Source organism: Ornithorhynchus anatinus, chromosome X1, assembly GCF_004115215.2.
Source record: "Ornithorhynchus anatinus isolate Pmale09 chromosome X1, mOrnAna1.pri.v4, whole genome shotgun sequence".
NCBI lineage: Eukaryota > Metazoa > Chordata > Mammalia > Monotremata > Ornithorhynchidae > Ornithorhynchus > Ornithorhynchus anatinus.
The window spans coordinates 39,360,680-39,385,347 of record NC_041749.1 but is presented as its reverse complement, the minus strand read 5'-3'; the positions used below and the strand labels follow the sequence as shown (position 1 = coordinate 39,385,347).

General features: G+C 51.4%; 1 protein-coding gene across 4 annotated transcripts in view; it reads right to left on the bottom strand.

Annotated features, from left to right (window-relative positions):
• FGF1 (fibroblast growth factor 1) overlaps nt 1–21,187 on the bottom strand; it is a 68,857-nt gene extending 47,670 nt beyond the window's left edge. Inside the window, exon 1 of one of the 4 annotated variants that reach the window (XM_029051458.2) lies at nt 20,947–21,187. The gene's annotated coding sequence lies outside the window, so the exon portion shown is untranslated. Of the gene's footprint in view, nt 1–20,599; nt 20,855–20,946 lie in introns of those variants that run through there. The other 3 variants (XM_029051460.2, XM_029051459.2, XM_029051455.2) reach the window with 3 other exon arrangements.
• Between the last annotated feature and the right edge of the window lie 3,481 nt (nt 21,188–24,668).

The following is a 24,668-nucleotide window of genomic DNA, read 5'->3' as shown; positions in this document are numbered from 1 at the left end:
GACAGCCCCAGTCTCTGTTAGTTTGCCTGTCTGTTTATCTGTGGTTTCTGTTCCTCCTCCGGCTGCTGTGGAAACTCTGGGGGGAACTTCAGGATCCTATTTTCATTGGACAGAGCTCTTCTGCTGGCCACCCCTTAAGCAAGTCTTTGACTCCCACCTGGAGGCTTCGGTTCCCTTCCCCAGACTCCTCTCCATCTTCCTGCCACTCCCCAGTCTCTACAGCATCCTGCCTCTCCTTCCCTCCTCAGCTTGCCTTCTCCTCACTTTAGCTTAGTGGAAAGAGCACGAGCCTGGGAGTCAGAGGTTGTGGGTTCTCATCTCCGTTCTGCCACATGTCTGCTGCGTGACCTTGGGCAAGTCACTTCATTTCTCTGTGCCTAAGTTCCCTCATCTGTAAAGTGGGGATTAAGACAGTGAGCCCCATATGACAGGGACTGTGTCCAACCTGATTACCTTGTATCTACCCCAGTACTTTAAATAGTGTTTAATATATAGTAAGCACTTAACAAATACCACAATTATATTATTATCATTACTCCAGTCCTTGCCTCTCCTTGATAGACCCTCTAAGTACCTTCCTAAGAGGGTATGAGGGCAGCTGTGAAGAATCAATAAGAAATTCCCAGTGATGATGAGGAAACTTTTCCTTGTGCACAAGCAAGCTGATTCTGTCCCGCCTCCCCTACTGTCCCTCTTTATTCTGTCTGTGAGGGTTGGTTGGTCTTTCCCATTAGGAAGTGGGAAAATGGGGTGGAGCAGAGGGGTGGGAGAAGTTTTTTGAGGAGGGGCTGCCTGGCCCTCTCCTTCTATAAATAGATGCCTTAGTCCCATGCCAAGAACTGGGATGGTTGGGAAAGGAATTGGCAGCTACAGCTCAACTCCTGGTCTCCTGCCCCCTAATTGTGGTATTTGTTAAGTGCTGACGATGTGCCAAAAACTGGATTAGGTGTTGGGTTAGGTACAAGATAATCATTTAGGACAAAGCCCCTGTCCCACATGGGAGTCGCAGCTTAATGGATAGAGAGAACAGATAGCAAATCCCTATTTTACAGATGAGGAAACTGAGGCTCAGAAAAGTTACTCGACTTGTCCAGGGTCACACAGCAGGCAAGTGGCAGAATGGTGTTAGAACTGAGGTCCTCTGATTCTCAGTCCCATTTTCTTTCCACTAAGTCACCCTGCTTGCTTAGTAGCCTCTCCAGTGGAGCCACATCCAACCTCCTTACTGATACATCCCAGCCAGCTGAGTCTCCCCTGGCACAAGGGAGGCTCGAAGAGTCCAGCCTCACATCTAGTCAATCAATCAATGGTATTTATTGAGTTCTTACTGTGTGTAGAGCACTGGAGTAAGTGCTTGGAAGTAACTTACAGTAGCTTACAGTCTAGAGCAGGAGGCAGACATTAATGTAAGTTGTAAGTGGTACATATGTGCTGTGGGGCTGAGGGTGGGGTGAATATCAAGTGTTTAAAGGGTACAGATCTAAGTGCATCCAGCTGGGGCAAGAAGGGGGTCTTGCAATTTGTCCCTCCTCTAGTCAGTCAGTTGTAATAATAATAATGACGGTATTTGTTTAGCACTATGTGCCAAGCACTGTTCTAAGCACTGGGGTAGATACAGGGTAATCAGGTTGTCCCACGTGGGGCTCACAGTCTTAATCCCCGTTTTACAGATGAGGTAAGTGAGGCACAGAGAAGTGACTTGCCCAAAGTCATACAGCTGATAAGATGTATTAGAACCCACGACCTCTGACTCCCAAGCCCATACTCTTTCCACTAAGCCATGTACTTATTGAGTGCTTATTGTGTGCAGAGCACTGTACTAAGTGCTCGGGAGAGTACGATATAACAATATAACAATATATCAGACATATTCCCTGCCCACAATGAGCTTACAGTCTAGAGGTCCCTCTGCTTCCCATCCCTAGTCAAACCGGCCTTTCGGTCCCTCCTCTCAGTCCCTGAGCTGGAAACAGTGTACTCGGAGAGCCGGCCCTGCCCGCCTCACTCTGCTCTTGGACCCTAGCAGGGGTGAGGTGTGGTCTCATGGAAAGCAGGAGACCTGAGTTCTAGTTCCAGCCTACCGTGTGGTCTTGAGCCAGTCACCTGGCCTGTAAAATTCACCCATCCAATTGTATTTTTTGAGCACTTACTGTGTGCAGAGCACTGCACTAAACACTTGGGAAAGTACAATACAGCAATAGAGAGAGACAATCCCTGTCAATGGGATTAATACCTGCCTCCCAACTCACACAAATGATGGGGATAGAGATCAATCAATGGTGAGAAGCAGCCTGGCTCAGTGGAAAGAACCCGGACTTGGGAGTCAGAGGTCTTGGGTTCGAATCTCCGCTCTGCCACTTGGCAGCTGTGTGACTGTGGGCAAGTCACTTCACTTCTAGGTGCCTCAGTGACCTCATCATTAAAACTGTGAGCCCTCTGTGGGACAACCCGATTACCTTGTATCTACCCCAGCACTTAGAACAGTGCTCTGCACATAGTAAGCGCTTAACAAATACCAATATTATTATTATTATTACTTACTGAGTGTTTAGTCTGTGTAGAACACTGTACTAAGCACTTGGGAGAGTACAATGCAATAGAATTAGCAGTCCCTACACAGAGATCATTGGTATGAAAGCACTTTGGACAGATGAGAAAGCACTCTTCAAATTCAGGGTATTATTACTATTCATTCATTCAGTCGTATTTATTGAGTGCTTACTGTGTGCCAAACACTGTACTAAGCACTTGGGAGAGTATAACGGACACATTCCTGCCCACAGTGAGCTCACAGTCTACTATAATTATCATTCGCTATCCTTGCCCGGGGAGTCTACTCTCTGGAAAAGGCCTGGTCACCCTGGTCCCCTTCCCTATATAAAGCTCCTATGTAGCTACTCCCCGCCCCCCATCTCCTACAGGCCCAGAAAGTCAGCCCCCCTCTATTCCTGGCCCAGCTCTGCTTCCCCTGGCCCTGGGCCCCATTACTGTTGACAGGAGGCTCTGCAGAGTGTCTAGCGCAGACTTGGACCTCACCTCCAGGAGCTCACCAAGCCAGATCTGTCTGGAGACCGAACAGGACAATGTCCAGACCAAGGAGGGAACCGGCTGGACACCAATAACCCTTAGTCTGGGAGAGGTCCAGGCTGGACCAGGCCAGCACACGGAGGAGAGGAGAGAACCGGAGGAAGCCTTTCTTTAATCCAATCTCTCCTGTTCCAGCACTGGCCGAGAAGCAGCTGCTTGGTGAGGGAAGAAGAGGTGTTCTAGCTGGGGCTTGGTCTGAAGGTATTATAATAATGATGATAATATTAATAATAAAGATAACTATGGTATTTGTTAAGCACTTGTAATGGGTAAAGCACTGTCCTAAGCGCCAGGGTAGATACAAGTTAATCAGGCTGGACACAGTCCCATAGGACTCAAAGTCTTAATCCCCATTTTAAAGATGAGGTAACTGAGGCACAGAGAGGTTAAGTGACTTGCCCAAGGTCGCAGCGAGGACTTTTTCCTGTCATCTGACATTCGCAATAATAAATAACTTTCCTGTGGAAAAAGACATCACCCTCCCCAGTCTGTGGTTTTCCACAGGGGTCCCAAGTCTGATCTGTGATATCTATAGCTACCCCAGAGTTTAACATAGTGCTTGGCGCATACTGAGTGCTTAATGAAGATCAGAAGGGACTAATTTCCGGGATCGGTTGGGACCCGGGGGTCAGATTTATGCATACAAAGAGGCTCTGAATTCTTGCCATATTTGCAGCGTCAGTGGATAAAACCTGGCACATCCTGTAGGAGATGTAATAGCGTTTCAGCTCTGGACAGCGGTTTATCCGATTGCCTACCCAATCCCATCTGAGTTGTGAGGAAACAACCCCAAACCAGGAGCCAGGAGAGAGAAAGGGGCATTTCCCAGTCCTCGTCTGCTAACCTTTTGATCCGTGGCCATTAGTCAGTCAGTCAGTCAGTTGTATTTATTGAGTACTTACTGCATGCAGAACGCTGTACTAAGTGCTCGGGAGAGTACAATATAACAATACCACAGACACATTCCGTGCCCACAACAAGCTTGACCCGATGGCTCACCCAGCTCAGGATCAGGCCATGACCGGAGCAATTGGTTGTGGGAATGTGTCCACTAATTCTGTTGTATTGTACTCTCCCAAGTGTACACATAATAACCATTCAATAAATATCATTGATTGTACTAAGCGCTGGGATTATAAGATAATTAGGTTGGACACGGTCCCCGTCCCACATGTATTTTATTTTATTCAGTCGTATTTATTGAGCGCTTACTGTGTGCACAACACTGTACTAAGCCCTTGGAAAGTACAATTCGGCAACAAAGAGAGACAATCCCTACCCAACAACGGGCTCAAAGTCTAGGTCCTCTTACTCCCAGGCCCATGCTTTTTTCACTAGGCGTCCCTGTTTCTCAGATTGTTGGAGGAACTATATGGTGGATGAACTCCGTCCTCTGTCCTTCATGATGGAATCCCGTTTTGCTCCTTCTAGAAAACCTCATTTAGGCAAGGTGTCTCTGTTAGATGAAGCTACCTAAGATAGGCCCTAGTGATAGAGCACAGGCCTGGGAGTCAGAAGGACCTGGATTCACTTCCTGGCTCTGCCCCTTGTCTGCTGTGTGACCTTGGGCAAATCACGTCACTTCTCTGGTCCTCAGTTACCTCATCTACAAAAAGACGAAGTCTGGTCAAAACAACTCGTTCCCTAGGAACCAAAATAAGAGGTTAAAATTATGGTGGGCTGAAAGTGTTAGCTTTTCCCCTTAAATGAGTCTATTTTCCCCAAAGACACTGCTCCCAATATTAGCATTTCAGGTTGCTGGGAGATTCTCAGAGCAGCACAGTCTCATTTATTAAGTACTGGACCGGCCAGGCTGTAGAAAACTGAAAATCTGCCAGACTGAGATCAGGTCATCCAGCTGGATGGGGTTGGCCCGATGGAAGAAGGCCGCTTTGGATGTAAAATGACCTCCCCCCACCCACATTCTTCACATAATGGAAACTAAGATAGGTGCAATGTGTATAGGCAAGCAATATTGCAGAGTTTTGTGAGGGTTTTTTAAATGGTATTTTTTAAGCTCTTACCTATGTACTAAGGCTGGAGTAGATACAAGTTAGTCAGGTTGGACACAGTCCTCAGTCCTTGTCCCACATAGGGCTCACAGGGTTAATCCCTGTTTTACAAATGAGGTAACTGAGAAGTTAAGTGACTTTCCCAGGGTCACATAACAGATAAGTGTGGTGGAGGCAGGATTATAACTCAGGCCCTTCCGACTCCCGGGCCTCTATCCACTAGGACAAACAGTTTCTCACAATTGCATGGCTATTCACAAAATATCGCCTCAACACTGGCTTATCCTTTTCAGGTTTCCCCATCCAAGCCAGCACCACCAGCTTCGGCTACACCTCAACCCCTGACTCCACCCACATCCTGAGCCCCAGTGTTACATGGAGCCCCACTCCTCCTGTCAGTGGAGGTCGCTGGAGGGGGACCGAAGAATTATCTGCCGGGAGTGAATTTTGTCGGGCCCCCTCCTGCCTCCTCTGTGCTTCCCTCCCGTGAGACCCCTGCCTTTCTGGGTTCTAGATGCTGGGAAGATGCTCAACACAAAAGTCTGCCTGATTCCTGCTCCCACTCATGGCCACTCGTGAAGTGTCACCAAGGCCCTTGGCCAGGCCCTCTCTATCTTCCCCTCAGTTCTCTAATTCCATCCTGTCACCACATCCCAGCACTCTCATCCTTCTCGGTCGTCCCTCAAGAGAATATCTTGTGCCTGCTTTCAAAATCTTCCCCCTCCACCGCACTTCCAACCCCAGCCCTTCTCACTTTCCAAAAACACTTAAGCCCTCCCTACTTCCCTCTCTGACCGCCATCTTTAACTCCCCACTATCAACCACTCTCCTTTCTCCCTCGGCCACAAAACACTCAGCTCTCTCCTATCCTAAAAAGAAGTCTTCTCTAGAGCTCATTGCACTCTCCGGCTACCGCTCTATCTCCCCTCTCCCATTCCAGTCCAAATTCATTGAACCAGCTGAACTTACCCACTGCCTCTATTTCCTCTCCTTCAACTCCCTACTTGACCCTCTGCAACCTCTTCCCCCTCTCCATTTCACCCAGACCTCTCTCTCCCAGGTCACAGATGACCTGATCTGAGTTCTAATGGATTCTGTCCCAGTTCTCCCCTATCTCTTGGCTGCCCTCAACATTGTGGACCACTCCCTCCTCCTGGAAACACTAAACTACTCTTGGTTTTACTAGTGTGGCTCCCCCCAGTACTCCTTTTAACTCTCTGGCTGCTCCAATTCAGTCTCTTTCGCTGGCTCTGCTTCCCGTTCGCTAACTGTGGGTGTTCCTTAAGACTCTGTTGTGGGTCCTTGCCTTTTCTCACTTTACACTCATTCCCAGCCACTCCCTTGGGTTCAACTATCAGCTCTATACCCAAAGCAGCATGGCCTGAAAAGCAGCTTGGCCTAGTGAAAAGAGAATGGGCCTGGGAGTCAGAGGACCTGGGCTCTAATCCTGCCTCTGTCCATTGCTTGCTGTGTGACCTTGGGTGAGTAACTTAACTTCTCTGAGCTTAGGTTTGAGAGAAAAAAAGTCTACCTTGCCAGGCCTGACTACAGTCCTTTTATTCAATCTTGCATTTCTTCCTGCCTCCCAGACTTCTCCTCATGAATGTCCCACCGACATCTTAAGCTCAGAATGTCCCAAACTGAACTCATCTTCCCACTCAAATCCTCTGCTTTTCCCAAGTTTCCCGTCACAGTTGACCACACCTCCATCCTCCCCATCTCTGAGGTCCATGACCGTGTCATTATCCTTGATCTTTCCCTCTTCCAAACTCCACATTCAGTCTGTCACCAAATCATGTCAGTTTTGCCTACACATTATTTCCACGATCCACCCCTGGATCTGGGGGCCTCGTTACATCATGGAGGAAAAAAGAGTGGGTTAGTGTTGCCCCCCAAATGGCAACCTCATCCCTCCCCAGAGCTGAGGGTGCCATCAGCCCATTGGTAACCCAGGATGGAAGGTCCTAGTGGATAGAGCATGGACCTGGGAAACAGAGGGACCTGTATTCTAATACAGGCTCTGACACTTGACTGCTGTGTGACCTTGGGCAAGTCATGTAACTTCTCTTTGCCTCAGTTTCCTCAACTATAAAATGGGGATTAAGACTGTGAACCACATGTGGTTCAACCTGCTCAGCTTGTATCTAACCCAGCGCTTAGTACAATACCTGGCACTTAAATACCATAAGAAAAAAATGAATATGGCAATTACCCCCAGTTGGATCAGACTAAGGCACTAGTGTTAACTTACAGAATCAAAAGAGAAATCTTCCCCTCTCTTGTTCCCAACCCTTTGCCTGCTCCAAACAGGTTTGCTCCTTAGTATTTATCCCTGGTCCCTTTCATGCTTCTCATTTTCCTATATTAGGTGGAACTAGGAGATCTCTTGGAAGCAGCGAAAAGTAGTGTGGCGTAGTGGAAAGATCACGGGCCGGGAGTCAGAGGACGTGGGCTCTAATTCCAGCTCTGCCACATGTCTGCTGTATGATCTTGGACAAATCATTTAACTTCTCTGGGCCTCAGTTCCCTCATCTATAAATTGGGGATTAAAACTGTGAGACCCATGTGGGACAGGGTCTGTGTCCAACCTGATTACCTTATAGCTATCCCAGCACTTAGAACAGCACTTGGTACATGGAGAGCACTTAACAAATACCAGTATTAATACTACTATTATTATTAATAATAATGATAATAATAATAAAGAATTCCCTGCTCCTCTCCACTATGACCTTAGTCAAACTGCCAGCACCACTGGGAGGAGATCTAAATGGCCGTTTCCTTCTTTATCACTGCCCCTGGCCCTACTGAGTCTGTCCTCTGAGCTCTGAAAGAGGTGATGGTAAGGTCGCTGTCTACAGTTCTGGAGGTAAGGGATCCAACTCACTCCTCAAACTGCTCCAAGCTGTCCTTATTTCCTCTTTTAGGCCCTCATTTCCCCTTCTCCCACGATCTTCTGAAACACCCTTATACTTGGATTGCACCCTTAATTTACCCCTCCCTCAGCCTCACAGCACTTATGTACATAACCATAATTCATTTATTTCTAATAACATCTTTCTCCTCCTCGAGACTGAAAGCTCGCTGTGGGCAGGAACATATCTACCAACTCTCTTATACTGTGCTCTCCCAATCACTTAATATAGGGCTCTGCACACAGTGAGTGCTCAATAAATATGATTGAATGACTGATTGAGCCAAGAATTTCAGGAGATTTCCAGGCCAACTATCTTGAGACCTGAGTGGGGATGAAAAGGAAATTGATTTTTCAAACTTGTGGGATGGATAGTAGCAGGTATAATAACTAAAGCTACCCCCTGGACAGGACTCTAGTAGGGTAACAGCCGAGGCCCCAAGCCCTAGGACCCCTGTCCCTCCCGAAGAGCCGGACAAGGCTGACACTTGGGGTGGGAGGGTGGAAGAGGATAGAGGAGGATTTGTATACCCAAGTCACCAGTGGGCCTGACAACACCCCTTCTCTTAAATGATCTGTGATGTAACTCCAAAAACCAGACCCCGAGACACTTGACATCATAAGCTACACCAGCATGCAACGAATGGTGATGTCAAAAGGCCTCCATTTTTCAGAATTCCTCTCAATTCTACCCTAATCGATGCAAACCAGAGCATTTCTCTGGGGTTACACTGCTCCTTCTGACTGCTCCAGTGTCTTAATATCTCCTTACCAGGTTTGGGGAAAGTCCAATGCCACTTTCAAGGGGCTAAACTCAGCAGAAGGAGTTGAGATGGAAGGAAGCCAGGTGCTCAGATTTAAGTAGTGGATATAAAAGTGTCCAGTATTTGATACACACCAAACGGAGAATACAAACCTGAATTTCAAGTTGTAAAAGTGGACAAATGGCCACCCTCCCCCTCCCAGTGTCCCACATTGTGACAGCTTTCCACCATCCCAATCAATCAGTCAATGATATTTGATGAGTGCTCACTATGTACAGAATACTCTGCTAAGCACTTGGGAAAGTATAATACAACCGAGTTGGTAGACTTGTTCCCTGCCCACAAGGAGCTGACAGTCTAGAGGGGGAGAAAGATAATGAAATGAATTATGGATGTGTACGTAAGTGCTGTGGGGCTGAGAATGGGATGAATATCCAGAGCTTAAAGGAGGGGCCCCATAGAACCTGGGTACAGAGACTACCTGGAGATATCCTGGAAGGGAGGATTTAAGAATTAAATTTATCTACCTCTCACCCCAAGATGCTCCTAATTGCAATAATGACTGGATGCCATTCCCACTGGGATTATTGAACTGTTTCTCTCAGCTGACTTTCCTTTCAGAGTTCTGGATTCCAAGACATTCCAAGATATGCTACTTGCCCTAGGTCACCTCATAGAGCACCAGTCCAAAAGACACCCAGCATATGGGTCAGGATTTAGGATTCCTCAAACAGCTCCCCTGTGTGCTTCTGAACCCTAAGACGCTGGCCATAGTGAACCCAGATCAAACCTACTGAACACTTACTGAACACATTTATCAAGCACTCACTGCGTTCAGAGCACTGTATCGAGCACTTGGCAGAGTACACTGTAACCCAGTTGTTAGACATTAATAATGATAATTATGATAGTATTTGTTAAGCGCTTACTATGTGCCAAGCACTGTTCTAAGTGCAAGATAATCAGGTTGTCCCACATAGGGCTCACAGTCTTAATCCCTCAGATGAGGTAACTGAGGCACAGACAAGTTAAGTGGCTTGCCCAAAGTCTCACAGCTGATAAGTGGCGAAGTCGGGATTAGAACCCACGACCTCTGACTCTCAAGCCCGGGCTCTTTCCTCTAAGCCATGCTGCTTCCCTGCCCACAGTGAGCTTACAGTTTAGAAAGGGATACAGACATTAATATAAATAAATGAATTATGGATATATGCAAAAGTGCTGTGGGGCTGAGGGTGAAGAGAGGGAGTCAATCCAAGGGCAAGTGTTCCCTCCTGATCTTCCTCCTCAGGCGGTTCCCGGGACTTCCAGGGAGTCCCCTATGCTGCATCCTACTGAGAGCTCACCTCCTCCAGGAGGCCTTCCCAGACTGAGCTCCCCCTTTCCCTCTGCTCCCCCTCCCCTCCCTTCAACACTGTGCTCATGTGCATAAATTATTTATTACCCTATTTATTTTGTTAATGAAGTGTACATCGCCTTGATTCTATTTATCTTGATGATGTTGCCTTGTTTTTGTTTTGTTCTATTTTGCCTTGCTGTCTCTCTCCCCCGTTTAGACCGTGAGCCCGTCACTGGGCAGGGATTGTCTTTATCTGTTGCCGAATTGTACACTCCAAGCGCTTAGTATAGTGCTGTGCACATAGTTAGCGCTCAATAAATACTAGTGAACGAATGAATGAACCTCTAGGGTAGAGTTAGGGGCAGGGCAAGGCAGGGCAAGGCTCCAATATTCCCTACCCTCCCTCTGGCAAAACACAAAAAGTGCAAATGCCCAAATCTGGGCTAATCCCACTTTACTTCCTTCTTCTCTCCTCCCCTACCCTTTGACCCTAGCCAGATCTGTAGTAGTAATAGGACTAGTAGAAATAGTAGGAGTCGAAAAAGTAATAATAGGAGGAGGAAGAGGAGTCTTCGTGGTAGCAATAGCATTTATTGAGCATCCCCTGGGTGCAGTGCACTGTATGGACTAAGAGCGTGGGAAGTGTAAAATGAAGAAATGACATGTTCCCTGTTCTCACTCTCTAACAGGAACCGCCCTCTCAAAGGTAACCGACCATCTCCTTCTTGCCAAATCCAACGGCCTCTACGCCATCCTGATCCTTCTCGACTTCTCAGCTGTCTTCGGCACTGTGGACCACCTCCTTTTAATAATGACGGTATTTGTTAAGCACTTACTACCTGCAACACACTGTTCTAAGCGCTGGGGGGGATACAAGGTGATCAGGTTGTCCCACGTGGGGCTCAAGGTCTTAATTCCCATTTTACAGATGAGGTAACTGAGGCACAGAGAAGTGAAGTGACTTGCCCAAATTCACACAGCTGACAAGCTGCGGAGCCGGAATTAGAACCCATGACCTCTGACTCCCAAGCCCGTGCTCTTTCCACTGAGCCACACTGCTTTTTTTTCTGGAAATGTTATCCAACCTTGGCTTCACTGACTCTGTGCTCTCCTCTTATCTCTCTGGCCATTCACTCTCAGTCTTCTTCACGGGTTCCTCTTCTGACTCCCACCCCCTAACTGTTGGGGTCCCTCAAGGTTCAGTTCAGGGCCCCCTTCTATTCTCCATCTTCACCTACTCCCTTGGAGAATTCATTCGCTCCCATGACTTCAGCTACCGGCTCTTTGTGCACTCTACCCAAATCTACATCTCCAGGCCTGATCTCTCTTCCTCTCTGCGGTCTCGCATCTCCTCCTGTCTTCAAGACATCTTTACTTGGAAGTTCTTCCATCACCTCAATCTTAACATGACCAAAACAGAGCTTTTTATCTTCCCACCCAAACTCTGTATTCCCCCCGACTTTTCCATCGTTTGGCCCCCGTCGCTGCCACTTGGGGTGGGAGGGTGGGAGAGAATGGAGGATGATAATAATAATGACAGTATTTGTTAAACACTATGTGCCAAGCACTGTTCTAAGTGCTGGGATGGATACAGGTCAATCAGGTTGGACGCAGTCCCTGTCCCACGTTAGGCTCACACTCTAAATTCCCATTTTAGACTTAATTCTCATTCTTCTAGATTGTGAGCCTGTTGTGGGCAGGGATTGTCTCTATTGCTGAATTGTACTTTCCAATCGCTTAGTACAGTGCTCTGCCACAGTAAGACCTTAATAAATATGATTGAATGAGTTTTATAGATAGGCAACTGAGACCCAGAGAAGTTCCAAGGTCACACAGCAATCACATGGCAGAGCCAGAATTAGAACCCAGATCCTTCTGCCTCCCAGGCCTTTGCTGCACACCCAAGTCACCAGTGCCCCTGCCAACACCCCTCCACTAAGGGTTGTTGGCGGAGGCTGAATGATCTAGCAGGAAGCTGGTTCTAACAAGACCAGGACTTCGGCTTTTTTTCTTTTTGCTTCCCGTAGGGCTGGAAACCTCACAAGACTTTGGCCTTCCTTCCCTGGGGCTCTGCCAGAGCCATAATGCAGGAGGGTGGCAGAGAGGGAAATGTTGCTTCGGATCAGGGTTCCCTGCATCCCCGTGCAAGGCCACCAAGCAGGTCGAGGTGAGGTTTGAGGTGTCAGTATCAGGACGGCAGTTGTCACAGTCCTGGAAGCTTTCCCGGGGACCAAGGGGTCAGGAGGGCTGAGCTTCTCTCCTGCCTCATGCTCTGATTATTGAGACGCAGCAAGGCCTGTGACAGCTATGGGAGTCAGAGGACCTGGGTTCTAATCCCTGCTCCGCCACCTGTCTGCTGTATGACTTTAGGCAGTCATTTCACTTCTCTGGACCTCAGTTCCCTCACCTGCAAAAGAGGGATTCAAGACCTGTTCTCCCTCCTCCTGAGGCTGTGAACCCCATGTGGGACCTGATGATCTTCATTCTTCTCCAGAGTTTAGTACAGTCCTCGGCACAAAGTAAGCTCTCAACAGATACAATTATTATCATGATTAGGCAATCCAGGAGGCGCCCTGGGGCTCCCTATGATGAACAATGCTGCCCCAGCCTGGGGGCAGCAGAGACACTGGGTGCCACCAAGCACTGTCCTCCTCAGGAGAAGGGGGCCAGGAAATGGGAGAGACAATCCTTCCCATGTCAATCCATGAAGGCTCCATTCTCTGGCCAGCCAGGGCCCGGATCAGTGACTGTCCTCAGGGCTGGGCGGGCTGCCCCTGGGGAAGGGAGTCAAGTGTCCAGGATCCCAGTCTTGGAGAACATGGTGTAGTGGATAGAACATGTGCCTGGTAGAAAGTCATGGGTTCTAATCCTGGCTCCGCCACTTGTCTGTTGTGAGCCCCTGGGAGACTCACTTCACTTCTCTATGCCTCAGTTACCTCAGTTGTAAAAATGGGGATTGAGACTGTGAGCGCTAAGCACTGGGGTGGAGACAAGCAAACCAGGTTGGACGCAGTTCCTGTCCCATCTGGAGCTCACAGTCTCAATCCCCATTTTGCAGCTGAGGTAACTGAGTCACAGAGAAATGAAGTGACTTGCCCAGGGTCACCCAGTAGACAAGCTGAATCCACCCCAGTACTTAGTACAGTGCCTAGTACATAGTAAGCGCTTAACAAATACCATATTTATTACTGCCCTGGGTGGCCCTTCACTTAGGAGTTTCAAAACAGTCATCCTTCAGCCTCTGATCCTGGCTCTCACGGGAATACTCCCAGCAGGCTGCAGGAGAGTTGGCCAGAGTCATGAGCCGGGAACCCTGATGGGACCGGATGTGGTTTTAGCCAGAATACGGGGCAGATAGTAGTTTCTGGAAGTCGGGGCAACAGAATGGTCAGCGGGGAATCGAGTAGATACAGATTCAAGTAGATACAGTGGCCGGCTTGGTTCCAGCCCCTGGAGAGGGAGGAGATGGGGAAAGAAGGAGGAAGGGAGAAGGAGGGCAGAGAGGAGCTCTCGGGGGTTGCGTAACAGGTCTGCCTCCACCCCGCCCCGCTCCCGGAATGGACTGGAATAGGCATCCGAGATCGGCTCGGCTGCCAACGGAGAAGCCTCCACAGTAGGCTCAGAACTGGGACTTATTTCTGCTGCTGGGCGGGGAGAGGCCGAATGGTCAGTGGGTCACAAGAGCCAGGTGAGAAGGTGCTTTCCGCAGGCTCAGTCCCACACTGCCCAGAGGCAGCTATGTATGAACCCCAGTCGGGTGGGGATTGCCCACCTCCAAGAGCCCCTCCTCAGGGACTTCTCCCAGGGCAGGCTATCCTTGGTGGCGGGGGGGGGGGGGGAGGCGGGTGTGTGTGTGTGTGTGTGTGTGTGTGTGTGTGTGAGAGAATATATATATAACACAGAAGCAGCATAGCTTAGTGGCTAGTTCATGGGCCTGGAAGTCAGAAGGACTTGGGTTCTAGTCCCAGCTCTGACATGTCTGCTTTGTGACCTTGGGCAAGTCTCTTAACTTCTCTGTTCCTCAATTACCTCATCTGTAAAACATTAAGATTAAGATTGTGAGTCCAGTGTGGGACAGGGACTGTGTTTAACCTGATTAAATTGTATCTATCCCAGTGCTTAGAACAGTGCTTGGTACACAGCAAATGCCATAATTATTATTATTATTAGAGAGTATTATATATAGCTAGAGAGAAAGAGAGATTTGAAAAATCCTTCATTTGTGCACTGTCCATACTGGTTTGCCTGTGGCAGTCAGTGTCTACACTGCAAGGAAAGAGATCTGATTGATATCCCAAAATGCCTCCCTCTCCCACTCTCCTAATCTCTCTCTCTCGCTTTCTTTTCTCATTTGCCCTCGGTAACTGATCCTGGGCAATGTCCCTGTACCCAACACAAGGGAGGAGTCATGAGAGCCAGCAGAAAAGTGAGGTGGAGGGAGGACTAGGCAGACAAAAAGGCCATCGAAAACATTTGCCCAGACGGGTGCCCTGGCCGGCAGACCACAGTTTGGAGACTACTACATTCCTGTCTGGTCTTTGTGGCGGTCCCGGGGACCTTTCTGAGCAGAACACTGCCACTTCAGCCTCTAAAGGAGCTTTCCAGCATTAGCTGGTTGTTCAGAGTGGACCCTCAGTGCAGATTGTTGACTGGCGGCGGGCGGCCTGGCTGGCTGGCCGTTTGCCCGGCTGGCCGGCTGACCGGCTGCCTGGGGAGTCTGATGAAACGTGGTTATCCATTTTCAACATTTTCCCCATCATGTCTACACCAAAAAAAATTAAAAATGACCCAAAACAAGTCAGATTCAAAATATTCCTCAGAACAGTTTAGGAAACTGGTTGGCTGGACTAATTACAGCCCCACTGCCTCCGTGAAGGGGTGTAGATATCCGAGCCCTCTCTGAGCACCTTGATGGAGAAACGGGGCTGAGGGGTAAGGGCTTTTTTTCAGGGGCAGTGAGGGGTTTCTTTCAGAAACATAGTGCTTTGGTCAGTACGAGCATGGGGGTTCGGTGAGGGGAGGTGGCAACTCTGCTATTAGCCCCACTAGGATCAATTAATGAATCAATCATATTTTTTGAGTGCTGATTGGGGGCAGAGCTGTATTAAGTGTTTGGTGATCTGCCTGCAGAGTGCTGGGAGGGGCCAAACCCAGACCAGTGTCCCAAACCTGCCCAACCTCCAGGGTTTATGTCGTGTCAAGGGCTTTGCCCAGTGCTCAACCGTCGTCATTAAAATCAGAGGAAGGAGGCTGTTTCTAGGGAGATCGTGTGGGGGTGGGGGCAGGACAATCCTATTATTTAACTGTCTGGATACAGTTTATAGCAAAATTGGTTCGATAATGCTGCTGCTACCGCTGCTGCCCCGAAACACATGGACAAGGACGATTGGATCTATGGGGCAGCTGTGTTGGCTTCTGGAAGCAATAATAATGCTGGTATTTGTTAAGCCCTTACTATATGCCGGGCACTGTACTAAGCGCTTGGGTGGATACAAGCAACTCGAGTTGGGCACGGTCCCTGTCCCCTCTGGGGCTTACAGTTTCGATCCCCATTTTCCAGATGAGGTAACTAAGGCACAGAGAAGTGAAATGATTGGCCCAAGGTCACACAGCAGACAAGTGTTGGAGGCGGTGGCTCCCTGAGGTCTAGTGTTGACTGAACGTCCCCTATGCCCTCCCTTTCCTCGGGGGCTACTCCGATTCAACCCCGGGGGCTGTACTGGACCCCCCAGTGTTTCCACTCCGCAAGCAGAGAACATTGAATTTCTCCAGGTTTGCCAGGAACCTTGAAGGGAGTGCAGGGAAGCTGCTGGTTTCCTCCCCTCTCTGGAATTATTTCTTGCTGTTTGCTGACTCAGTGTAAACATGCCGGGCCTGGGAACCGAACACGGTCCCTGCAGTCCGTCACCAATAATGATATCTCGGGGACTCGGAGGACAGGCTCCAGGAGCCTGCCGGATGGTCTCAGATGAACCCCTGAAACAAGGCTCTGGGAGGGGGTTGTCACCCACACCCACAAGCCCCCTAAACTGGGGCCCTCAGGGCTGGACTGGGAGGAGACAGAGACAGAAGCCTGAGGATACATCTGCCTCTTCCGCCCCATACTGTGTATCCCAGGGGCAAGTTACAGCAACACTGAGCTGGCCAACATGAAATTCCCCATGGGCCCTTGTGCTGGGGGCCCGGCGTCTGGCACTTCGGCCCTGGCTTAGGCCAAGCTGGGTAGCTGCTTCCTTTCTGCCATTTCCAGAAAGCCTGGCTGCCACCCCATCCAGTCCAAACCCTTTTGATGAATAGCTAGGCTGACGGTTCCCCATTAGTCTCCTCACTGGCCTCCCTGACTCCAGTCTCTCCCCTCTCCAGTCCTTATAATAATAATGCTGGTATTTGTTAAGCGCTTACTATGTGTAGAGCACTGTTCTAAGCGCTGAGGTAGATACAGGGTAATCAAGTTGTCCCACTTGAGGCTCACAGTTAATCCCCATTTTACAGATGAGGGAATTTAGGCCCAGAGAAATTAAGTGACTTGCCCACAGTCTCACAGCTGACAAGTGGTGGAGCCGAGATTCGAACCCATGGCCTCTGACTACCAAGCTCCAGCTCTTTCCACTGAGCCACGCTGCTTCCTTATTCCACCCTGCTGTCCAGATCATTTTCTAAATAGTCATTCTGCTCAAGTCTCCCCACTCCTCAAGAACCTCCAGGAGTTATTATTAATAATAATAATTACTATTATGGTATTTGTTAAGCACTTACTATGTGCTAAGCACTGTTCTGAGCCCTGGGGTATATACTAGGTAATCAGGTTGTCACCCGTGGGACTGTCTTAATCCCCATTTTACAGATGAGGTAACTGAGACACAGAGAAGTTAAGTGCCCATGGTCACGAAACAAACAAGTGGCGGACCCAGGATTAGAACCCACGGTCTCTGGCTCCCAAGCCTGTGCCCTTTCCATTAAGCCACGCTGCTCCTCTTGTTGCCCATCCTTCTCTGCATCAAATACTTTCCCAAGAGCTTAGTTCAGTGCTTTGCACACAGTAAGCGCTTAATAAATATGACTGAATGAGTGAATAAATGAAATTCCTGACCATCAGCTTTAAGGCATTCAATCAGCTCACCCCTCTCCCGCCTAATCTTTTACTACAACCCAGCCCGCGCACTTTGCTCCTCTGGTGCCAACCTACTCTTCGGATCACTGTATCTCAGTCTCGTCTATCTCACTGTCGATGCTTCACCCACACCTTTCCTCCCCCTTTATAGGCAGCAGACCCCCTACTTTCCTCATCATCAAAGCCCTACTAAAATCATATCTCCTCCAGGAAGCCTTCCCTGACTAACTTCTTCTGTCCCTAGCTTATTCTTCCTCCCTTCCTCCCTTCTGCACTGCCTATGCCATGATGTCTCTACCCATAAAGCACTGTAAAAATCCACCTCCTAAACCCACAGCACTGATGTCCGTATCCTTTGACTCTACTGCTTCCTCTATCTGTAATTTATTTTAATGTCTTTCTCCCTAACTAGATAATAAATTCGTTGGGGGCTGGGATCATGTCTACCAACTGCGTTGTACTCTCTCGGATGCTTAATACTGTGATCGGTACAGACTAAGTGCTCAATAAATACCATTTTTTAAAATGGTATTTGTTAAGCACTAACTAAGTGCTGGGGTAGATGTAAGCTAATCAGGTTGGACACAGACAATGTCCCACGTGGGGCTCACAGTCTTAATCCGCATTTTATAGATGAAGTAACCGAGGCCCAGGGAAGTGAAGCGGCTTGCCCGGAGTCACACGGCAGACAAGTGGTGGAGACGGAATTGGAACCCAGGTCCTTCCGACTCTCGGGCCAGTTCTCTATCCACCGGGCTACGCTGCTTCCCATATCGACCGACTGATTGGAAGGGAGACCGGCAGTCCTCCCCCCAGGACCCAGTGGATAGGAGGCCCGGTTGGCAGCAAGCTTGGAGGGAGGAGAACAGAAGAGGAGTTGGTCCTCCAAACGGCCCCCGGTGTCCTAGCGTCCCCCCGAGGCATCACGCAACCGGCCACCGAGGCGGAGGTCCCAGGGGGTCCCGGGGACCGGACACCCGCGATAGGATGCGTAGACCTTGTGATCACTTGCCCTCGGTCCCCTGCCCCAGTGAAGATACCTCAGGGGGACACTGGATCTCTGAGCCGGGGCAAAGAACCCCCTAATTATTCATTCAATAGTATTTATTGAGCGCTTACTATGTGCAGAGCACTGTACTAAGCGCTTGGGATGAACAAGTCGGCAACAGATAGAGACAGTCCCTGCCGTTTGACGGGCTTACAGTCTAATCGGGGGAGACGGACAGACAAGAACAATGGCACTAAACAGCGTCAAGGGGAAGAACATCTCGTAAAAACAATGGCAACTAAATAGAATCAAGGCGATGTACAATTCATTAACAAAATAAATAGGGTAACGAAGATATATACAGTTGAGCGGACGGGTACAGTGCTGTGGGGATGGGAAGGGAGAGGTGGAGGAGCAGAGGGAAAAGGGGAAAATGAGGCTTTAGCTGCGGAGAGGTAAAGGGGGGATGGCAGAGGGAGTAGAGGGGGAAGAGGAGCTCAGTCTGGGAAGGCCTCTTGGAGGAGGTGATTTTTAAGTAAGGTTTTGAAGAGGGAAAGAGAATCAGTTTGGCGGAGGTGAGGAGGGAGGGCGTTCCAGGACCGCGGGAGGACGTGACCCAGGGGTCGACGGCGGGATAGGCGAGACCGAGGGACGGCGAGGAGGTGGGCGGCAGAGGAGCGGAGCGTGCGGGGTGGGCGGTAGAAAGAGAGAAGGGAGGAGAGGTAGGAAGGGGCAAGGTGATGGAGAGCCTTGAAGCCTAGAGTGAGGAGTTTTTGTTTGGAGCGGAGGTCGATAGGCAACCACTGGAGTTGTTTAAGAAGGGGAGTGACCGGGCCTGCGTCGGAAAGTCATGGGTTCTACTCTCCGCCCCGCCGCTTGTCTACCGTGCGTCCTTGGGCGGGTCACTTAACTTCTCTTTGCCTCAGTTCCCTCATCTGTAAAATGGGGGACTGCGATCCCTATGCGGGACAAGGGACCGCGTGCACCCGATTACCCTATTATCCACCCCAGCGCTCGGAACGGTGCCTGGCACACAGTAAGCACTCAGCAGCTACCATCATTATTATTATTACTGTTATCCCCCCTTCTAGACTGGGAGCCCGTTGTCGGGTAGGGATCGTCTCTGTTCGTTGCCGGATTGTAGTCTCCAAGCGCTTAGTACGGTGCTCTGCGCACGGTGAGGGCTCCGTAAATATGAATACTATTCATTCATTAGTATTTACTGAGCGCTCAATAAATACGATCGAACGAATGAACGGACTGGCACCCCTTAAAGCCTCGAGGCGACCCTGGCCCACGTCCACCCCGTCTCCCAGGCGTGTCCGTTTGTCTCCCCCGACGACCGCGGCCAGCAGGGAGGACCCTCGCCCCAGCTCCTTCCCAAAGGGGTCGGGGTCGGGGTCGGGGTCGGGGAGGGGGTTCGGGTGGCACAGCCCTGGGCTGGCAGCCCCGGGCCCCTCCCGCCGTCCTGCCCACCTCGGTGAGGCGGGCAGCCCGGGAACCGGAGATGGCGGTGGGTATGGCGGTGGGTACCCCATCCCCGCTGCCGCCCGGCCGCTCCTCCTCTCCCCCGACCCCGCCATGGGCGGCGGGCGGCGGGCGGCGGGCGACGGCGGGGCTGGAGGTGGCGCTGCCCGTCTTGGAGCGATGCCCGCCCCCCCCTCCCCCCCCCCAGCACGTTCTCACCGACTCAGTCCCCAAGAGCCGTTGCCCAGCCCCGGCCTCCTCGGAGAGGGGTCGGAGCCAGGGCGCTCATCCCCTTACCCCTGCCGCGCCTTCCTCCTCCTCCTCGTCCTCCTCGTCCTCTCCTCCTCCTGTCCTTCTTCTTCTCTTCCTCTCTCCTCCTCCTCTTCTCCTTTTCCTCTCCTCTTCCTCCTTGTCTCCTCCTCCTCTTCTCTTCCTCCTCTCCTCCTCCTCTTTCCTCTTTTCCTCTTCCTCCTCTTCTCCTTTTCCTCTCTCCCTCCTCTCCTCCTCCTTCTCCTCTTCTTCTCTTCCTCCTCTTCTCCTCCTCCTCCCGTCCATCTCCTCCCCCTCTTTTCCTCCTCTCCATCTCCTGCGCTTTTCCTCCTCTCCTCCTTCTTCTCTTTCTCTCTTTTCCTCCTCCTCCTCCTCTCCTCCTCTCCATCTCCTCCTCCTCCTCCTCCTCCTCCTCCTCCTCCTCCTCCTTTCCTCCTCTCCTCTTTTCCTTCTCCTCTTCTCCTTCCCCGCCTCCTCTTCTCCTTCTCTTCTCCTCGTCCCGTCCTCCTCTTCCCCTCCTCCCTTCCTCCTCCTCCTCCCCCTCCTCCTCTTCTCCTCCTCCTCCTCCTCCTCCTCCTCCTCCTCCTCTCCCTCCTCTCTTCTTCGTCCTTCCCGGGCCGCGCATAGCGGTGGCACTGCGGTGCCCTTACCGTCCCGGGCGGGGTGTCCCTGGGTTCTGTCCCCCTGCTGGGCTCCTTCTCCTCGTCCTCCTCCTCCTCCTCGTCCTCGTCCTCCTCCTCCTCCTCCTTCTCCTCCTTCTCCTCCTCCTCCTCCTCCCGGGGCGGCTGTGGCCCTGGGCGGACGGTCAGTCGGAGCGGTGAGAGGGGCTGGCGGGAAGCCCCCCCAGCTCCTGGCCGGCCCGGAGGACAGCGCCCGGCTGGACTCGCCCTGCGGCTATTGGCCGACTGGTCCGCCCCCCTGCCCTCCCCGCCTTCCCCGGCCCCTCCTCCCGCCCGCCGCCTGGCCCCGGCCCTAAAAATAACCTGCCCACCGTCACCTGACAGCCGGCTGGCTGGGTGACCGGCTCCCGGGATGGATGGACGGAGGGACGGATGGATGGGAGAACGGGTGGCTGGCTGCCAGGCTGGATGGCTGGAAGGCGAGGAGGATGGCTCCCTGACCGGCAGGCCAGGAGGATGGGTAGCCGGCTGGGAGGATGGGTAGCTATCTGGCTGGCTGGGTGGGTGACCGGTAGACGAGGAGGACGGGTAGCTGTCTGGCAGACTGGGAGCACGGATGGTCGGCTGTCAGGATAGGAGGACGGGGGCCTGGCTGGGTGGGAGGATGACGGGCAGACGAGGAGGATGGGCGGCTGTCTGACGGGCTGAGAGGATGGATGGGCGGCTGGCAGGATAGGAGGATGGGTGCCCGGCTGGCTGGGTGGGAGGATGACTGGCCGATGAGGAGGATGGGTGGCTGGCTGGCTGGCTGGGAGGATGGAAGGTTGGGGGGTGGCTGGCTGGCCGGGAGGATGACTGGCAGACGCAGAGGATGGGTAGCTGTCTGGTAGGCTAGGAGGATGGGTGGCTGGCTGGCTGGCAGGCTAAGAGGATGCCTGGCTGGCTGGCTGGCTGGGAGGATGACTGACAGACGAGGAGGATGGGTAGCTCTCTGTCTGACTGGGAGGATGACTGGCAGATGAGGAGGATGGGTAGCTGTCTGACTGGGAGGATGACTGGCAGATGAGGAGGATGGGTAGCTTTCTGGCAGGCCAGGAGGATGGATGGTTGGCTGGCAGGATAGGAGGATGGGTGCCCGGCTGGCCGGGTGAGGAGATGACGGGCAGATGAGGAGGATGGGTGGCTGGCTGGATGGCTGGGAGGATGGAAGGTCGGCTGGCAGGCTAAGAGGATGGGTGGCTGGCTGGATGGGAGGATGACTGGCAGACGAAGAGGATGGGTAGTTTGGCAGGCTAGGAGGATGGATGGCTGTCTGGTAGGCTAGGAGGATGGGTGGCTGGCTGGTAGGCTAGGAGGATGGGTGGCTGGCTGGCAGGCTAAGAGGATGTCTGGCTGGCTGGCTGGCTGGCTGGCTGGCTGGCTGGCTGGGAGGATGACTGACAGACGAGGAGGATGGGTAGTTCTCTGTCTGACTGGGAGGATGACTGGCAGACGAGGAGGATGGGTAGCTTTCTGGCAGGCTAGGAGGATGGATGGTTGGCTGGCAGGATAGGAGGATGGGTGCCCGGCTGGCCGGGTGGGGAGATGACGGGCAGACAAAGAGGATGGGTGATTTGGCAGGCTAGGAGGATGGGTAACTGTCTGGCAGGCTAGGAGGCTGGGTGGACTGCTGGCTGGGAGAACAACTGGCAGAATAGGAGGATGGGTAGCTGGCTGGTGGGTGGATAGCTGGTAGACTAGGAAGATGAATAGCTGTCTGGCTTGGAGGATGGCTGATAAGGCTTAGTACAGTGCTCGGCACACAGTAAGCACTCAATAAATACAGTTAAATAAAAAAGCTAGGAGAATGGGTGGCTGGCTGGCTGTGAGGGTGGGCTTTAAAAGCCTCAGTCACCTCACCTGGCTACTCTCCTACTACAACCCAGTCCATGCACTTCACTCCTCTAATGCTGACTTTCTCACTGTACCTCAGTCTCATCTATCTTGCCTCCGACCTTTCGCCCACGTCCTGCCTCTGGCCTGGAATGCCTATCCTCCCTTCTTGTTCCTAACAGACAATTACCCTTCAAAGCCTTATTGAAGGCACATCTCCTCCGAGAAGCTTTCCCCGACTGAGCCTCCTTTTCCTTAACTTCAACTCCTTTCTGCGTCACCCTGGCTTGCTCCCTTTGTGCATCCCCCCTCCCGGCCCCACAGCATTTATGTACATATCTGTAATTTATTTATTCATATTAATCTCTGTCTCCCTCTCCAGACCGTAAGCTCATTGTGGGCAGTGATTGTGTCTGTCATAGTGTTATATTGTACTCTCTCAAGCACTTAGTACAGTACTCCGCACACAATAAACGCTCGATAAATACGATTGCGTTGACTGACAGATTTGGAGGATGGGTTGCTGACTGCTAGGTAGGAGGATTGCTGAAAGACTAGGAGGATGGATAGCTGGCTGCTAGATGGGAGGATGGCTAACGGATTAGGAGGATGGGTAGCTGCTGACCGGGTGAGAGGATGGCTGGCAGACTAGAAGGATTGGTAGCTGGGTGACTAGGTGGGAGGAAAACTGGCAGACTAGGAGGACGGGTAGCTGGCTGGCAGTCTGGGTGGGAGGATGGCCGGCAGGCCGGGTGAACAGGCAGGCAGAGTCCCCACGGGACCTGGGGGTGGCTGCTCCCAGCGGTTTGCCACGGGGCTGAGGTCTGGGGACTGACCGCGGGCAGTGGAGCGGTCAGTGCCTCCTGTTTATTTTGAGGCTTCCGTCACCTGGGAAACGGTGGGTCACGGCTCAAGGGTTTCTCGGCGATCATCAAAGGGGGCTGTTCTTTCTTCCCCGCCGCTTTTCCGGGCTGGGTTTGGGCATGAGCCTACGAGTCAGAGTGTGTTTGGGTTGTATGTCTGTATCTGTGGGTGGAGGTGTGCGTGTTGTGTCTGTCTGGGGGGGGGGGGGGGTAGGTCTGACTGAGTGGGCTTGTGTCTCTCTGAGTAGGTGTGTCTGGTGTGTGTATTTGCGGTGGGGGGGGCAGATGTATGCATTTGTTTGGTGTTTGTGTAGGTGTATATGTTAGTGTCTGCAGGTGTGTGGGTACATGCAAGTGCATATGTTTGTGTCTGGAGAGTGAGTGTATGCAGGTGAATGTGTTTGTGTCTGTGGGGGTGTGTTGCATTCAATCAATCATATTCATAGGATGCATACTATGTGCAGGGCACTGTACTAAGCACTTGGGAGAGTACAATATAATGAAACAGACACATTCCCTACATATACATAAGTGTATATGCAGGTATTTATGTTTGGGATTGTAGGTGAGCTTGTGTGTAGGTGTATGTGACTGTAACTGTCAGTGTGGAGGTGTGTGTGTTTGTCTGTCAAGGGGTGTTGGGGTCTGGCTGAGTGGACATGTGTCTGTCTATACAGGTGTGTCTGATGCAAGTGTATATGCATGTGTTTGTGTTTGTGACTCTAGATGCTGGGGTCTGAAGGTGTGGTGTGTGTGTGTATGTGTGTGTTTGTGCCTGAAGGTGTGTGTGGGGAGGATCTGTGCATGTGGTCATCTCTTTATAGGCTTGTAGGAAGTTTGTGTAAGTGAGGGAATCTATGTGAACACAAGTGTGGAATCGTGTGTGTGTGTGACTCTGTGTGTGTGTGTGTGTGTGTGTGTCTCCTTGGAGAATTCTGCTTAGCATATTGAGGACTTTCCTGGAGCCCAAATTGTGTTGCCTGTGCCTGCAGTCCAGGCACACTGTGTTCTCACCGACAACGGCGACAACAGTGATGACAACAGGGAGAGGCAGGGAGCGGAGGGGAGAGGTATGACCCCTCCTCCCCAGTTCCCCACAAAAGCCCCTGGGGGCTGCACGACCCGATTGAGAGGAATCCCCTGGTGGGGCTACCCTTCCTCTCTCTGCAGAGGCTCTTCTGGGGAGTCTCCTGGGGTCTGGGGGAGGAGGGGGCCGGTTCACGCTGGCCCCGGGGAAGACCCTGAACGGAGGGAGTATCAGAAAGAAATTTCCAGGAAGCCATTCGGCCAGAAGATTATCTTGGTGGGATAAATCGGATGTGGAAGGCTAGGCGTGCGTGCGTGTGTGTGCGTGTGTGTGTTCA